Below are 16,660 nucleotides of genomic sequence, written 5' to 3' on the forward strand. Positions count from 1 at the left end.
ACAGTATAATGGGCTAAATAGTGTACGTGTTTTATTCAGCGTGTGCAAGGAGCAAATTAAATAGAGCAACCTTTTACTTGTGCAGCATTAATGCTGCACAAGGTGTGGCTCTTGTACCTTGCAACACCTGAGGGGGGGTTAAAGGTTACCTTTGAAATTGGTTCAACTAGGCTTCGGCCTACACTCTGCTCCTCTCCTCCTCCTGCTGACCCTGGGCTCTAACACCGCTAGTTTTTGCCCGGACATGCGAGCTGCACAGAGAAAAACACCAGTCAATGTGTTAGTGGGGTTCAGCAACGCCAGCTGTTCCCCTGCTGTGTAGCCGGCATCGTGTCCAGCACAAGCCACGCTGGCACAACCGACCAAAAGCTGCCACCAGTGCAGGCTTCGGCCTACACTTTGCTCCTCTCCTCCTCCTGCTGACCCTGGGCTCTAACACTGCCAGTTTTTGCCCGGACATGCGAGCTGCACAGAGAAAAACACCAGTCAATGTGTCAGTGGGGTTCAGCAACGCCAGCTGTTCTCCTGCTGTGTAGCTGGCAACGTGTCCTGCAAACGCCACGCAGGCACATGAACTGAAATTGAAGGAAGCCTGCCCCCCACCCCCAGGTGTTTCTATGTATAACAGCCACCTTGTACAGCAGTACTGCTGCATTTGTACAAGGTGGCAGACTTTTTCTCCTTGCCCACGTTTAATTAAACACGTACTAAATGTGTCTCATTGAGACCATTACACTGTCCCTGAGGTGTGACTTTCCTTTCTAATGATACGCAGCACCACCCTTGTTAGCGCTGCCCGTCTTTTGACATCATTGGTTAGCTGGCTGCGCCTGTGCGTCTGCCCTGCTCGAAACAACGCCCTTCGGTGTCTTATTTTTTTGGACAACGAGGATGTGATTGATGGGCATGTGCAGTGCATATGTTTGCCTGTGTTCACTCATCTCCTTCCGCCTTCTTCAGACTGGGTGGCCTCATGACCGCGGCATGCGATAAGGGATCAGATGAGGCCGCCCAGTCTGAAGCAGGTGTAAGGACATGTGTGAGCGGCAAACATATTTACTGCACAAGGCCACGAATCCCAGCCACGCAGTGTGATTTTTAGAAAACACACTGTGGGTCTGGGATTCATGTCCATCGCTAACCGCAACGGCCGACATGAAATGAGGTCAGAAGACAGGAAGCGCTCACAGCGCATGGCCAAGGGATAACAAGAGCGCAGACTCCTGTACAGCAAATAACAACGCTCAGGAAGCTGCGCCCATGCACCAAGGTGTTATTTTCGACACCTGTGCTGCTTTTCGTTAAAAAGACAAGTCACGCCTCCACTACTGTTCTACAGTAGAATGGGCTAAATAGTGTACGTGTTTTATTCAGCGTGTGCAAGGAGCAAAATTAAGAGAGCAACCTTTTACTTGTGCAGCATTAATGATGCACAAGGTGTGGCTCTTGTACCTTGCAACACCTGAGGGGGGGTTAAAGGTTACCTTTGAAATTGGTTCAACTAGGCTTCGGCCTACACTCTGCTCCTCTCCTCCTCCTGCTGACCCTGGGCTATAACACCACCAGTTGTAGCCTGGAAGTGCTAGCTGCACAGAGAAAAACACCCGCCAATGTGATAGTGGGGTTCAGCACCGCCAGCTGTTCCCCTGCTGTGTAGCCGGCATCGTGTCCAGCACAAGCCACGCTGGCACAACTGACCAAAAGCTGCCACCAGTGCAGGCTTCGGCCTACACTCTGCTCCTCTCCTCCTCCTGCTGCCCCTGGGCTCAAACACCGCTAGTTTTTGCCCGGAAATGCGAGCTGCACAGAGAAAAAAAACAGCCAATGTGTTAGTGGGGTTCAGCACCGCCAGCTGTTCCCCTGCTGTGTAGCCTGCATCGTGTCCAGCACAAGCCACGCTGGCACAACTGACCAAAAGCTGCCACCAGTGCTGGCTTCGGCCTACACTCTGCTCCTCTCCTCCTCCTGCTGACCCTGGGCTCTAACAACGCTAGTTTTTGCCCGGAATTGCTAGCTGCACAGAGAAAAACACCAGCCAATGTGTTAGTGGGGTTCAGCACCGCCAGCTGTTCCCCTGCTGTGTAGCCGGCAACGTGACCTGCAAACGCCACGCAGGCACATGAACTGAAATTGAAGTGAGCCTGCCCCCCACCCCCAGGTGTTTCTATGTATAACAGCCACCTTGTACAGCAGTACTGCTGCATTTGTACAAGGTGGCTGACTTTTTCTCCTTGCCCACGTGGAACTCAACACGTACAAAATGTGTCTCATTAGAGACCATTACAATGTCCCTGAGGTGTGACTTTCCTTTTTAATGACACGCAGCACCCCCATTGTTAGCGCTGCCCGTCTTCAGACATCATTGGTTGGCTGGCTGTGCCTGTGCGTCCGCCCTGCCCGACACAACGCCCCTCGTTGTCTCATATTTTGACTGCGAGGGTGTGATTGATGGGCACGAGCAGTGCATATGTTCGCCTGTCTTCACTCCCCTCCTTCCACCTTCTTCAGACTGTGCGGCCTCATGGCCGTGGCAGGCAATAAGGGATCAGCTGAGGCCGCCCAGTCTGAAGCAGGTGTAAGGACATGTGTGAGCGGTGAACATATTTACTGCACAAGGCCACGAATCCCAGCACCGCAGTGTGACTTTATGGAAAGGCACTGTGGGTCTGGGATTTATGGCCATCGTTAACCGCACCGGCCAACATGAAATGAGGTCATAAGACGGCCTGCACTAACAGGGTATTGCCAACGGATAACACAAGAGCGCACTCTCCTGTACTGCAAATAACAACGGTAAGGAGTCTGCGCCCAGCACCTAGGTGTAAATTTTGACACCTGTGCTGCGTCTTCTTCAAAAGAAAAGTCACGCCTCCACTACTGTTTGACAGTATAATGGGCTAAATAGTGTACGTGTTTTATTCAGCGTGTGCAAGGAGCAAAATGAAGAGAGCAACCTTAGACTTGTGCAGCATTAATGCTGTTCAAGGTGTTGCTCTTGTACCTTGAAACACCTGAGGGGGGGTTAAAGGTTTCCTTTGAAATTGGTTCAACTAGGCTTCGGCCTACACTCTGCTCCTCTCCTCCTCCTGCTGACCCTGGGCTCTAACACCGCCAGTTTTTGCCCGGATGTGCTAGCTGCACAGAGAAAAACACCAGCCAATGTGTTAGTGGGGTTCAGCACCGCCAGCTGTTCCCCAGCTGTGTAGCCGGCAACGTGACCTGCAAATGCAACGCAGGCACAACAGAACAAAAGCTGCCACCAGTGCAGGCTTCGGCCTACACTCTGCTCCTCTCCTCCTCCTGCTGACCCTGGGCTCTAACCCCACTAGTTTTTGCCCGGAAATGCGAGCTTCACAGAGAAAAACACCAGCCAATGTGTTAGTGGGGTTCAGCACCACCAGCTGTTCCCCTGCTGTGTAGCCGGCATCGTGTCCAGCACAAGCCACGCTGGCACAACCGACCAAAAGCTGCCACCATTGCAGGCTTCGGCCTACACTTTGCTCCTCTCCTCCTCCAGCTGACCCTGGGCTCTAACACCGCTAGTTTTTGCCCGGAAATGCGAGCTTCACAGAGAAAAACAACAGCCAATGTGTTAGTGGGGTTCAGCACCGCCAGCTGTTCCCCTGCTGTGTAGCTGGCAACGTGTCCTGCAAACGCCACGCAGGCACATGAACTGAAATTGAAGGAAGCCTGCCCCCCACCCCCAGGTGTTTCTATGTAAAACAGCCACCTTGTACAGCAGTACTGCTGCATTTGTACAAGGTGGCTGACTTTTTCTCCTTGCCCACGTGGAACTCAACACGTACAAAATGTGTCACATTGAGACCATTCAACTGTCCCTGAGGTGTGACTTTCCTTTCTAATAATACGCAGCACCACCCTTGGTAGCGCTGCCCGTCTTCTGACATCATTGGTTGGCTGCCTGTGCCTGTGCGTCCGCCCTGCCCAACACAACGCCCCTCGTTGTCTCATATATTTTGGCAGCGAGGGTGTTATTGATGGGCATGTGCAGTGCATATGTTCGCCTGTCTTAACTCATCTCCTTCCGCCTTCTTCAAACTGTGCGGCCTCATGGCCGCGGCATGCGATAAGGGATCAGATGAGGCCGCCCAGTCTGAAGCAGGTGTAAGGACATGTGTGAGCGGCAAACATATTTACTGCACAAGGCCACGAATCCCAGCACCGCAGTGTGATTTTTAGAAAACACACTGTGGGTCTGGGATTCATGTCCATCGCTAACCGCAACGGCCGACATGAAATGAGGTCAGAAGACAGGAAGCGCTCACAGCACATGGCCAAGGGATAACAAGAGCGCAGACTCCTGTACAGCAAATAACAACGCTCAGGAAGCTGCGCCCATGCACCAAGGTGTTATTTTCGACACCTGTGCTGCTTTTCTTTAAAAAGACAAGTCACGCCTCCACTACTGTTCTACAGCAGAATGGGCTAAATAGTGTACGTGTTTTATTCAGCGTGTGCAAGGAGCAAAATTAAGAGAGCAACCTTTTACTTGTGCAGCATTAATGATGCACAAGGTGTGGCTCTTGTACCTTGCAACACCTGAGGGGGGTTAAAGGTTACCTTTGAAATTGGTTCAATTAGGCTTCGGCCTACACTCTGCTCCTCTCCTCCTCCTGCTGACCCTGGGCTCTAACACCGCCAGTTTTTGCCCGGACGTGCTAGCTGCACAGAGAAAAACACCCGCCAATGTGTTAGTGGGGTTCAGCACCGCCAGCTGTTCCCCAGCTGTGTAGCCGGCAACGTGACCTGCAAACGCCACGCAGGCACAACAGAACAAAAGCTGCCACCAGTGCAGGCTTCGGCCTACACTCTGCTCCTCTCCTCCTCCTGCTGATCCTGGGCTCTAACACCGCCAGTTTTTGCCCGGACGTGCTAGCTGCACAGAGAAAAACACCAGCCAATGTGTTAGTGGGGTTCAGCACCGTCAGCTGTTCCCCTGCTGTGTAGCCGGCAACGTGACCTGCAAATGCCACGCAGGCACATGAACTGAAATTAAAGGGACCCTGCCACTCACCCCAAGGTGTTTCTATGTATAACAGCCACCTTGTACAGCAGTACTGCTGCATTTGTACAAGGTGGCTGACTTTGTCTACTTGCCCACGTTTAATTAAACACGGAAAAAATGTGTCTCATTACAGACCATTACAATGTCCCTGAGGTGTGACTTTCCTTTTTAATGACACGCAGCACCCCCCTTGTTAGCGCTGCCCGTCTTCTGACATCTTTGGTTGGCTGGCTGCGGCTGTGCGTCCGCCCTGCCTGAAACCACGCTCCTCATTGTCTTGCTTGTTTTGACTGCGAGGGTGTGATTGATGGGCACGAGCAGTGGATATCTTCGCCTGTCTTTACTCATCTCCTTCTGCCTTCTTCAGAAAGTGCGGCCTCATGGCCGCGGCATGCGAGAAGGGATCAGATGAGGCCGCCCAGTCTGATGCAGGTGTAAGGACATGAGGGACAGGCGACAAAATTTACTGAGCAAGGTCACGAATCCCAGCTCTGCAGTGGGACTTTATTAAAAGACACTGCGGGTCTGGGTTTCATGGCCATCGCTAACCGCACCGGCCAACATGAAATGAGGTGAGAAGACAGTCATCGCTCACAGCGCATGGCCAAGGGATAACAAGAGCGCAGACTCCTGTACAGCAAATAACTACGCTCAGGAATCCTCGCCCAGCACCTAGGTGTAAATTTTGACACCTGTGCTGCATCTCCTTAAAAAGACCAGTCACGCCTCCACTACTGTTTGACAGTATAATGGGCTAAATAGTGTACGTGTTTTATTCAGCGTGTGCAAGGAGCAAACTAAGTAGAGCAACCTTTTACTTGTGCAGCATTAATGCTGCACAAGGTGTGGCTCTTGTACCTTGCAACACCTGAGGGGGGTTAAAGGTCACCTTTGAAATTGGTTCAACTAGGCTTCGGCCTACACTCTGCTCCTCTCCTCCTCCTGCTGACCCTGGGCTCCAACACCGCCAGTTGTAGCCTGGAAGTGCTAGGTGCACAGAGAAAAACACCCGCCAATGTGTTAGTGGGTTTCAGCACCGCCAGCTGTTCCCCAGCTGTGTAGCCGGCAACGTGACCTGCAAACGCCACGCAGGCACAACAGAACAAAAGCTGCCACCAGTGCAGGCTTCGGCCTACACTCTGCTCCTCTCCTCCTCCTGCTGACCCTGGGCTCATAACACCGCCAGTTTTAGCCTGGAAGTGCTAGCTGCACAGTGAAAAACACCACCCAATGTGTCAGTGGGGTTCAGCACCGTCAGCTGTTCCCCAGCTGTGTAGCCGGCAACGTGCCCTGCAAACGCCATGCAGGCACATGAACTGAAATTGAAGGGAGCCTGCCCCCCACCCCCAGGTGTTTCTATGTATAACAGCCACCTTGTTCAGCAGTACTGCTGCATTTGTACAAGGTGGCTGACTTTTTCTCCTTGCCCACGTGGAACTCAACACGTACAAAATGTGTCTCATTGAGACCATTCCACTGTCCTTGAGGTGTGACTTTCCTTTGTAATTATACGCAGCACCCCCCTTGGTAGCGCTTCCCGTCTTTTGACATCATGGTTAGCTGGCTGCGCCTGTGCATCCGCCCTGCGTGAAACAACGCCCCTCGTTGTCTTATTTATTTTGTCAGCGAGGGTGTGGTTTATGGGCACGAGCAGTGCATATGTTCGCCTGTCGTCACTCATCTCCTTCCGCCTTCTTCAGACTGTGCGGCCTCCTGGCCGCGGCATGCGAAAAGGGATCAGCAGAGGCCGCCCAGTCTGAAGCAGGTGTAAGGACGTGTGTGAGCGTCGAAAATATTTACTGCTCAAGGCCACGAATCCCAGCACCGCAGTGTGACTTTATGAAAAGGCAGTGTGGGTCTGGGATTTATGGCCATCGTTAACCGCAGCGGCCAACATGAAATGAGGTCATAAGACGGGCAGCGCTAACAGGGCATTGCCAAGGGATAACACAAGAGCGCAGACTCCTGTACAGCAAAAAACAACGCTCAGGAAGCAGCGCCAAGCACAAAGGCGTTATTTGGGACACCTATGCTGCGTCTCCTTAAAAATACAAGTCACGCCTCAACTACAGTATGACTGTAGAATGGGCTAAATAGTGTACGTGTTTTATTCAGCGTGTGCAAGGAGCAAAATGAAGAGAGCAACCTTTTCTTGTGCAGCATTAATGCTGCACAAGGTGTGGCTCTTGTACTTTGCAACACCTGAGGGGGGGTTAAAGGTTACTTTGAAATTGGTTCAACTAGGCTTCGGCCTACACTCTGCTCCTCTCCTCCTCCTGCTGACCCTGGGCTGTAACAACGCTAGTTTTTGCCCGGAAGTGCTAGCTGCACAGAGAAAAACACCAGCCAATGTGTTAGTGGGGTTCAGCACCGCCTGCTGTTCCCCCACTGTGTAGCCGGCAAAGTGTCCTGCAAACGCAACGCAGACACAAAGCTGACTCCAGTGCAGGCTTCGGCCTACACTCTGCTCCCCCTGCTTACCCTTTGCTCCAACACCTCTAGTTGGGGCTGTAGGAAGACAATGTTTGATAGGCAAAGCATCCGGGTTCCAGCACCGCCAGCAGGTTCTCGGCAGTGTTTTTGTCACAGGTACTCCCTCGTGCCAAACCTGGTTTCAGCACCGTCAGCTGTTTCCGGGTTGTGTCAAACTCGCTGAGATGCCTATGCTTGCCCGTCGTGTTGCAGTCGGGTTAGCCAACTCCAGGGTGCCTCCAGTTTAGGAGCTTCCTATGTGGGCTGCGTGAACTGGTAGTCAAGGCTGGTTCTGTAGTGCCAGTAGGCCCAGCTCCCCCTGTAGGACTGTTGGGGTTCGGTAACTGCGGCTGCCTCGCGGCCTAGCTGTTCTCTCCTCTCCTGTGGGCCTCCGGGTCCACCACCTGGTTCCAGCACCGTTAGCTGGTTCCGGGCCGAGCCTTTGGCTTAGGTGCCTCCTCCTGGGTATCCGAGTTCCGCCAACGCCAGGCGGTCCTTGGTAGTGCTTTTAAGCGCGGGCACCTACAGCTTAGTAACCGGGTTCCAGCACCGCCAGCTGGTCCTCGGTGCCATTGGCTCTTGCACACTGGGGCAACGCATCTGGGTTCCAGCACCGCCAGCTGGTTCTCGGCAGTGTTCTTGTCACAGGTACTCCCTCGTGCCAAGCCTAGTTTCAGCACCGTCAGCTGTTTCCGGGTTGTGTCAAGTTCACTGAGACGCCTATGCTTGCCCCGTCGTGGTGCGGTCGGGTTAGCCAACTCCAGGGTGCCTCCAGTTTAGGAGCTTCCTATGTGGGCTGCGTGAACTGGTAGTCAAGGCTGGTTCTGTAGTGCCAGTAGGCCCAGCTCCCCCTGTAGGACTGTTGGGGTTCGGTAACTGCGGCTGCCTCGCGGCCTAGCTGTTCTCTCCTCTCCTGTGGGCCTTCGGGTCCACCTCCTGGTTCCAGCACCGTCAGCTGGTTCCAGGCCGAGCCTTTGGCTTAGGTGCCTCCTCCTGGGTATCCGAGTTCCGCCAACGCCAGTCGGTCCTTGGTAGTGCTTTTAAGCGCGGGCACCTACAGCTTAGTAACCGGGTTCCAGCACCGCCAGCTGGTCCTCGGTGCCATTGGCTCTTGCACACTGGGGCAACGCATCTGGGTTCCAGCACCGCCAGCTGGTTCTCAGCAGTGTTCTTGTCACAGGTACTCCCTCGTGCCAAGCCTGGTTTCAGCACCGTCAGCTGTTTCCGGGTTGTGTCAAGTTCACTGAGACGCCTATGCTTGCCCCTTCGTGGTGCGGTCGGGTTAGCCAACTCCAGGGTGCCTCCAGTTTAGGAGCTTCCTATGTGGGCTGCGTGAACTGGTAGTCAAGGCTGGTTCTGTAGTGCCAGTAGGCCCAGCTCCCCCTGTAGGACTGTTGGGGTCCGGTAACTGCGGCTGCCTCGCGGCCTAGCTGTTCTCTCCTCTCCTGTGGGCCTTCGGGTCCACCACCTGGTTCCAGCACCGTTAGCTGGTTCCGGGCCAAGCCTTTGGCTTAGGTGCCTCCTCCTGGGTATCCGAGTTCCGCCAACGCCAGGTGGTCCTTGGTAGTGCATTTAAGCGCGGGCACCTACAGCTTAGTAACCGGGTTCCAGCACCGCCAGCTGGTCCTCGGTGCCATTGGCTCTTGCACACTGGGGCAACGCATCTGGGTTCCAGCACCGCCAGCTGGTTCTCGGCAGTGTTCTTGTCACAGGTACTCCCTCGTGCCAAGCCTGGTTTCAGCACCGTCAGCTGTTTCCGGGTTGTGTCAAGTTCACTGAGACGCCTATGCTTGCCCCGTCGTGGTGCGGTCGGGTTAGCCAACTCCAGGGTGCCTCCAGTTTAGGAGCTTCCTATGTGGGCTGCGTGAACTGGTAGTCAAGGCTGGTTCTGTAGTGCCAGTAGGCCCAGCTCCCCCTGTAGGACTGTTGGGGTTCGGTAACTGCGGCTGCCTCGCGGCCTAGCTGTTCTCTCCTCTCCTGTGGGCCTTCGGGTCCACCACCTGGTTCCAGCACCGTCAGCTGGTTCTGGGCCGAGCCTTTGGCTTAGGTGCCTCCTCCTGGGTATCCGAGTTCCGCCAACGCCAGGTGGTCCTTGGTAGTGCTTTTAAGCGTGGGCACCTACAGCTTAGTAACCGGGTTCCAGCACCGCCAGCTGGTCCTCGGTGCCATTGGCTCTTGCACACTGGGGCAACGCATCTGGGTTCCAGCACCGCCAGCTGGTTCTCGGCAGTGTTCTTCTCACAGGTACTCCCTCGTGCCAAGCCTGGTTTCAGCACCGTCAGCTGTTTCCGGGTTGTGTCAAGTACACTGAGATGCCTATGCTTGCCCCGTCGTGGTGCGGTCGGGTTAGCCAACTCCAGGGTGCCTCCAGTTTAGGAGCTTCCTATGTGGGCTGCGTGAACTGGTAGTCAAGGCTGGTTCTGTAGTGCCAGTAGGCCCAGCTCCCCCTGTAGGACTGTTGGGGTTCGGTAACTGCGGCTGCCTCGCGGCCTAGCTGTTCTCTCCTCTCCTGTGGGCCTTCGGGTCCACCTCCTGGTTCCAGCACCGTCAGCTGGTTCCAGGCCGAGCCTTTGGCTTAGGTGCCTCCTCCTGGGTATCCGAGTTCCGCCAACGCCAGTCGGTCCTTGGTAGTGCTTTTAAGCGCGGGCACCTACAGCTTAGTAACCGGGTTCCAGCACCGCCAGCTGGTCCTCGGTGCCATTGGCTCTTGCACACTGGGGCAACGCATCCGGGTTCCAGCACCGCCAGCTGGTTCTCGGCAGTGTTCTTGTCACAGGTACTCCCTCGTGCCAAGCCTGGTTTCAGCACCGTCAGCTGTTTCCGGGTTGTGTCAAGTTCACTGAGACGCCTATGCTTGCCCCGTCGTGGTGCGGTCGGGTTAGCCAACTCCAGGGTGCCTCCAGTTTAGGAGCTTCCTATGTGGGCTGCGTGAACTGGTAGTCAAGGCTGGTTCTGCAGTGCCAGTAGGCCCAGCTCCCCCTGTAGGACTGTTGGGGTTCGGTAACTGCGGCTGCCTCGCGGCCTAGCTGTTCTCTCCTCTCTTGTGGGCCTTCAGGTCCACCACCTGGTTCCAGCACCGTTAGCTGGTTCCGGGCCGAGCCTTTGGCTTAGGTGCCTCCTCCTGGGTATCCGAGTTCCGCCAACGCCAGGCGGTCCTTGGTAGTGCTTTTAAGCGCGGGCACCTACAGCTTAGTAACCGGGTTCCAGCACCGCCAGCTGGTCCTCGGTGCCATTGGCTCTTGCACACTGGGGCAACGCATCCGGGTTCCAGCACCGCCAGCTGGTTCTCGGCAGTGTTCTTGTCACAGGTACTCCCTCGTGCCAAGCCTGGTTTCAGCACCGTCAGCTGTTTCCGGGTTGTGTCAAGTTCACTGAGACGCCTATGCTTGCCCCGTCGTGGTGCGGTCGGGTTAGCCAACTCCAGGGTGCCTCCAGTTTAGGAGCTTCCTATGTGGGCTGCGTGAACTGGTAGTCAAGGCTGGTTCTGTAGTGCCAGTAGGCCCAGCTCCCCCTGTAGGACTGTTGGGGTTCGGTAACTGCGGCTGCCTCGCGGCCTAGCTGTTCTCTCCTCTCCTGTGGGCCTTCGGGTCCACCACCTGGTTCCAGCACCGTCAGCTGGTTCCGGGCCGAGCCTTTGGCTTAGGTGCCTCCTCCTGGGTATCCGAGTTCCGCCAACGCCAGGCGGTCCTTGGTAGTGCTTTTAAGCGCGGGCACCTACAGCTTAGTAACCGGGTTCCAGCACCGTCAGCTGGTCCTCGGTGCCATTGGCTCTTGCACACTGGGGCAACACATCCGGGTTCCAGCACCGCCAGCTGGTTCTCGGCAGTGTTCTTGTTACAGATACTCCCTCGTGCCAAGCCTGGTTTCAGCACCATCAGCTGTTTCCGGGTTGTGTCAAGTTCACTGAGACGCCTATGCTTGCCCCGTCGTGGTGCGGTCGGGTTAGCCAACTCCAGGGTGCCTCCAGTTTAGGAGCTTCCTATGTGGGCTGCGTGAACTGGTAGTCAAGGCTGGTTCTGTAGTGCCAGTAGGCCCAGCTCCCCCTGTAGGACTGTTGGGGTTCGGTAACTGCGGCTGCCTCGCGGCCTAGCTGTTCTCTCCTCTCCTGTGGGCCTTCAGGTTCACCACCTGGTTCCAGCACCGTCAGCTGGTTCTCGGCAGTGTCTTTTGCTCTTGTACCTTCTGCTCCCCATCCTGGTTCCAGTACCGTCAGCTGGTTCCGGGCAGAGCCTTTGGCTTAGGTGCCTCCTTCTGGGTATCCAAGTTTTACCAACGTCAGGTGGTCCTTGGTAGTGCTTTCAGGCACGGGTACCTCCTGCTTACTAACCGGGTTCCAGTAACGTCAGCTGGTCCTCGGTAGTTCCATTGGCTCTTGGACCTTCGGCTACCCATCCGGGTTCCAGTACCGTCAGCTGGTTCTCGGCAGTGTCTTTTGCTCTTGTACCTTCTGCTCCCCATCCTGGTTCCAGTACCGTCAGCTGGTTCCGGGCAGAGCCTTTGGCTTAGGTGCCTCCTTCTGGGTATCCGAGTTCCGCCAACGTCAGGCGGTCCTTGGTAGTGCTTTTTAGCACGGGCACCTCCTGCTTAGTAACCGGGTTCCAGTAACGTCAGCTGGTCCTCGGTAGTTCCATAGGCTCTTGAACCTTCGGGTTGCCATCCGAATTCCAGTTCCATCAGCTGGTTCTTGGCATTTTCTCAGCCTTCTTGTACCTTCTGCTACATTTCCAAGTTGAAGACCCTAAAGTCGACGACCCGGAAGACCACCCCGATGACGACGACGACGACCCAGAAGACCACCCCGATGACGACGACGACGATGGCGGAGACGACGACGGCGGAGACGACGACGGCTGAGACGACGACGGCGGAGATGACGACACTGGAGACGACGACCCTGGAGACGACGACATGGAAGACCGAGAAGCAGAAGAACAAGAGGCTGCAGAACAAAGAGCAGAAGAACATTAAGCATAAGACTTAATATCAGAGCAAAAGATATTATCTAAATTATATGCAGAAGAAGACTAAGCAGTGTATGGGGGTGAGTCCGTTCCTCCTCGTGGTGCCCCTGGATAAAGCCTGATGCTGCAGGCCAAACTGAACGCGGACAAATGTAACTTTTGTGACTGGCAGAACAGAAGGTGTAATCTTCCAACTTTTATAGATAACAACTACGGGAATGCCTGTCACAAATGAGAATATGATGAAGAAGTAGAAAAGGAAAAATAATAACAGTGGAATAAAAAGAATATGTAGAATTGGAAGAATAATAATAGTTGAATAAAATGAATATGAAGAATGTAATCAAAAAAAAAAAAAAGGTAAAGGATGAAGAAGAAGATGAATAAGGTGAAGAAGAAGTTGATGTCAAAGATGCTGATGATGATGAAGATGAAAGTGTGGGAAAAGAAAAAAAAAAAGAAAAAAAAGAAGGGGAAGGGCGTGGAATAGTGAAACATCAATATCTGACAAAATAAAAAAAAAATTTACATAGTCAATATCTTTGTCACTCCGAACGTCTTAAAAAAAAACAAAAAACATGCTATTCTATTTGATTGGGATAAACCTCTATGACTTTAATGTCTCCGCCACCTCCCCAAATACATCCGGCATTATTCTTAGTTGTTTTCCTTCATGTAGAATGAACCTACAAGGCAAGAAAGGGTTTATTTTAATTCCGATATTTTGGTCCCATTGACTTGCATTGGGATCGGGTATCGGTATCGGCGATATCCGATATTTTTTGAATATCGGCCGATCCTATCCGATACCGATACTTTCCGATTTCGGAAGGTATCGCTCAACACTACTCCTAAGTATCCCTCCCTAGTGTTGTTGACTGCTCGCGGATGATGGTAGCTATCTAGCGCCCGACTAGCCATCTGCACGTAACACACATCACAGCGTCCAGTTGCTGTGTCCGCCAGTACGGCGCCGTGCGCTTCCTCTGCGCTTACCCTACCCAAGCCTGGGTGGTTAGTGGCGTCCGTCAGTGCGGCACCACACGCACTCTCGTGCCTTTATATTCTATTTATTAGTTTCCTTACACACCCAGTTGCGGTGTTGTGCCAGCAAGTGTCTAATCGGACTTCAATCCTGAGTAGGGGTTGAGTTCGCTGACTTCTTGCTCACGCTCTATGTGCGGTACTGCGGTCCTGTGATGCAACAGGATCGCTTCCTTCACGCAGGGTGAAGTTAACCCATGTGTGTATACTTAGTACCGCCATATAGTCTGTCTTACTAGCAGCAGGGTCTTTACCTGCACGGTGGACCTCGGACTGCGAACGCACCTAGTTTCATACCATCTATACTTGGTGCGTTCCGCCGGTCCTTAACAATTGATTAATAAAAAAGTATTTTTAGAGGTATTAGTCTTTTTTTGATGAGCCTGCTTATGGGGTTATTCATCAGAAGTCGCCTGAGCTATGAATAAATAAATAAATAAATGAAAAAAATGACATTGGTTCCCCTGTATTTTCTATAACCAGCCTGGCAAAACTCACAACTGGGTGCTCCAACCCTCAGCTGTCATCTTCAGAAAGGTTGGTTATTAAGAATAGAGGGGTACCATGAGCTAGTGGGGATCTCACCGGATCTCACAGCAGTTCAGCTCTGCTGGGAATGCAGCTTCAATGACTGGAGGTAACCTTGATGACATAACCGCTGGTCACTGATTCTGCGCTCGCAGCAGCTCATTTACCAGTGGTTCTCAGCCTGGACAGTTGCATCTTGGCACCGTCCAGGTTGAAAACTAATTATTCTCCATACATGGATTACGGCATGAGACAGAACGACTGACAGGTGAAGGATATGTTTGTTTGGAAGCCACAACATTTTTTTCATTTACAGCTGTGCTCAAAAGTTTACATAAGACTTCATCTTCACCCACCTCTGTTCCATATCTAACCTCACAACCTCTCCCGTCCCCCTATCTGGCCACCATCTATTCACCTTCTCATCCTTGTCCTCCTCACCCACCCCCCTTGTCCAGCCACTAGCACATCCTCGCAGAAACCACGCACACCTAGACATTCACAGACTCTCTGACTCTCTTCTACATCTGTCCTCCATATCTTCACTCCATGACATGAACAGCACCAACGCTTTCTATAACACCTCTCTCACATCAGCCATAGACTCAGTCGCCCCTATCATGCATGGCAAAGTGTGACGAATCCATAGGCAACCCTGGCACAACAATCTCACCAAAAAACTTCGACAAGCATTCAGGGTCGCGGAGCGGCATTGGATGAAAACACGCCTGCCAGACAACTTTACCTCTTTCAAAAAAGCTACACTTGCCTTCAAGTTATCCCTCACCTCTGCTAAACAGACCTATTTCACAAACCTTGTATCTTCATTATCCTACAACCCAAAACATCTGTTCAGCACATTCAACTCTCTCCTCCGCCCACCACTGCCACCTCCAACTCCACTCATCTCTTCCGAGGACTTTGTCACCTATTTCAAAAATAAGATCAACCAAACAATGCAAACCTTTACTGTTCCTCCACCCCAACCACTCCATATACCAGATCTCTGCCTTTCCCTAATAACCTCCCGCTCCAAAATCACTAAAGGGGAGCTTACTCACCTCCTTTCCAAATCACACCTCACCACCTGTGCACTTGACCCCATCCCTTCCCACCTGCTCCCCAACCTCACTAACACGCTCATTCCAGCCTTAACCCATCTCTTCAACCTATCACTATCTTCTGGTACCTTCTCCTCTGCCTTCAAACATGACACCATCACACCCATCCTCAAAAAAACAAACCTTGACCGAACTGCTATGCCCAGCTATCATCCCATATCACTGCTCCCATTTGCTTCAAAACTCCTTGAGCAGCATGGGCATGCTCAACTTTCCTCCCACCTCTCATCTAACTCTCTTCTCGACATCCTCCAATCTGGTTTCCTCCCCCACCACTCCACCAAAACTGCCTGACCAAAATTACAAATGACTTACAGCCAAAGCCAACAGACAGTTCTCCATCCTCCTCCTTCACGACCAGTCATCTGCCTTCGACACAGTCAACCACTGCCTACTGCTACATATTCTTTCTTCCCTTGGCATCAAAGAGCTTGCCTCATACCTTTCCGACTGCACATTTAGCATTTCCCAGTCCCACAATACCTCCTCATCCCGCCCTCTCTCTGTTGGTGTCTCTCAAGGCTCGGTTCTGGGGCTCCTACTTTTTTCCATCTATAACTTTGGCCTAGGATAACTCATAAAGTCCTATGGCTTTCTGTACCAACTGTATGCAGTCGACATTCAGATCTACCTCTCTTGCCCAGATGTCACCTCCCTGCTGTCCAGAATCCCAGAGTGTCTATCAGCCATATCCTCCTTCTTCACCTCTTGCTTCCTAAAACTCAATGTAGACAAAACCAAACTCATCATCTGTCCTCCATCTCGCATATCTTCCCTATATGATCTATCTATTATGGTAAACGACATCACGCTCTCTCCCGCACCTGTAATCCACTGAACCAGAGTAACTCTCGACTCCTCCCTGTCCTTCAAACCCCACGTCCAAACTCTTGTCACCACCTGTCGCCTCCAACTCAAAAATATTGCCAGAATCCATCCCTTCCTCAGCCCTCAATCTACTAAAACTCTTTTGCATGCCCTCATCATCTTCCGCCTCAACTACTGCAACACCCTCCTCTGTGGCCTCCCTGCTAACTCTCTTGCACCACTCCAGTCTGTCTTCAACTCTGCTGCTCTCCTCGCTACTCCCCTGCTTCTCCCCTCTGCAAATCCCTCCACTGGCTCCTAATTCCCCAACTAATCCAGCTCAAACTACTAACACTGATCTACAAAGCCATCCACAACCTGTCTCCTCCCTATATCTCTGAACTAATCTCCCAATATCTTCCCTCACGCAATCTTCGATACTCCTAAGACCTCCTACTCTCCACCACACTTATTCATTCCTCACACAACCGCCTCCAAGATTTCTCCCGAATATCCATCATCCTCTGGATCTCAGGGAAAGTCTGTCTTCAATTGATACAGATTTCACCTGTGAATTGTGGATATTGCCAATCAATGATTAGTCCTAGTGGAGAAAGAAGCAGATTTCGCTAATAAAGATATATTTCAAAGTTGATTATTTTTATATGTACAACTGATCTATGAAATAAAAGTTCAAACGA

General features: G+C 52.6%; 1 protein-coding gene across 1 annotated transcript in view; it reads right to left on the bottom strand.

Moving 5' to 3' along the window:
- Positions 1 to 16,660, bottom strand: part of FAM83B (family with sequence similarity 83 member B) — a 215,959-nt gene that overhangs the window by 32,646 nt on the left and 166,653 nt on the right. The window lies entirely within an intron of this gene.

This window comes from Ranitomeya imitator, chromosome 5 (genome assembly GCF_032444005.1).
Source record: "Ranitomeya imitator isolate aRanImi1 chromosome 5, aRanImi1.pri, whole genome shotgun sequence".
In the NCBI taxonomy this organism is placed as follows: domain Eukaryota; kingdom Metazoa; phylum Chordata; class Amphibia; order Anura; family Dendrobatidae; genus Ranitomeya; species Ranitomeya imitator.